The sequence below is a fragment of the Propithecus coquereli genome, unplaced genomic scaffold (assembly GCF_000956105.1).
Source record: "Propithecus coquereli isolate 6110/MARCELLA unplaced genomic scaffold, Pcoq_1.0 Scaffold888, whole genome shotgun sequence".
In the NCBI taxonomy this organism is placed as follows: domain Eukaryota; kingdom Metazoa; phylum Chordata; class Mammalia; order Primates; family Indriidae; genus Propithecus; species Propithecus coquereli.
The window spans coordinates 337,039-338,555 of NW_012155151.1; the positions used below are offsets into that span (position 1 = coordinate 337,039).

The 1,517-nt window shown below is 42.2% G+C and overlaps 1 protein-coding gene across 1 annotated transcript in view; it reads right to left on the minus strand.

Moving 5' to 3' along the window:
• The window catches only part of LOC105826394 (claudin-12), a 22,025-nt gene extending 21,552 nt beyond the window's left edge, over positions 1–473 (minus strand). Inside the window, exon 1 of the mRNA XM_012664372.1 lies at positions 422–473. The gene's annotated coding sequence lies outside the window, so the exon portion shown is untranslated. The remainder of the gene's footprint in view (positions 1–421) is intronic.
• Positions 474–1,517: the final 1,044 nt, after the last annotated feature.

The following is a 1,517-nucleotide window of genomic DNA, read 5'->3' on the forward strand; positions in this document are numbered from 1 at the left end:
AAAAAAAAAGCCCTCCTGGATAGAGCCAATGGAAAGACACTCCAACAGCGACTATTGACGCTCTCAGAGCAAGCCCATCCCTGCAACACTGAGTGGGTTTGAACCGCAAGCAGGTCATCATTACACAACCAGCATCAGCTGGTTATTCAAAAATAGCAACTTGCAGCTCCATGCACGCCTAGGCCAGCCAAGCTCGCAGCCCTTAGCTGCCCCGGCAACAAACTTCGACATTTCCATACTCCTGTGTAGAAAATAATTTTGTAAAGCTTCATCAAATACCTCCTCACTCAATTTTCACGTCCACAAGTGTAGTCAGCGTTTTTCAATGTCCCTGATTCCTCTCAATTTAGCTATTTTACATAAAACCCTCAACTACTTACGCAAAAGACACAGAAAGGGGAACATTCTTGACCACACCTACCTGTTTCTCACATGCAGAGGATTTCACTCGCCCACACTGAGGAGACTCTTGGAGCGTCTCCTCCTCAGCGTCCCAGGAAGTGCGTTCCCAGAAAGCCGCACCGGAGGCTTCTGGGAGCGCAGCCCGGCTCTCCCGCGGCCCTAAACAAGAATGCCCTGGAAGTCTGGGACTACAATTCCCAGAAACCACTGGGCCGCCGGCAACATCCTGCGACTGACCATCCCCTCCTTTTCTCTTTCCCTCGCCTCCGCCTGCCCCGATTCCACTCTCACCTTCTGTTCCGTCTAGATTTGGGTTATAGGTTAAAAAAAAAAAAAAAAGGCAATACCAAACAAAACTAAAAATAATTTTAAGTTGGGTACCCAAATATATATTTCCTGTTAATCTGACTTGCCCATTACAAGGAAGGTTGTTATCAAAAATTCTTAAATCTGGACTTTCCCCCCTCAAAGTGTTTACCTTGGCACAAAATGAAAAAGAGTTCAAACTTCAGAACCAAACAGCCTAGGTTTGTATGGGGCTCTGCTACATATTGCTTGGGGGGACCTGGGCAAGTGACCTTTCTATGTATGAGGTTATCTGTAAAAATGGGTAATAAGATTACCTACATCATATTTGCCTTGAAAATTGGGGGACTTAATATAAAGTACAGAACATACAGCTAACTATTAGACATTTGAACTAACTTTACTTTCCCACACAGTTTCAATTTTTGTTGGTTTCCCTTAAATGTGAAGTCCTGTGTTAGTATCTGTATTAAACTAAAGGATTGAGAAGTCCTGTATACCACTGATTTGATTTTTTTTTTAAATTAAGGATGCTGAAATGTCATGATGCCTACTACTTTGAAAATATCACACACACACACTCAAATGAAGATAAAGTGTGGTAAATGTGGGTAACTGTTGGATTTAGAAAGAGTAAATATATGAGTGTCCATTGTACTAGTCCTTCAAATTCTCTGTAGTTTTGAAATTTTTCAAAATTAAAAGGAGAAAAATTATAGTTTACATGAGAGTAAAAGATGGCACACTCCCCTATTCCACTCTGCCCCTGTATGACGTTGGGCAAGATAAGTATCCCTTTGTGCCTCATC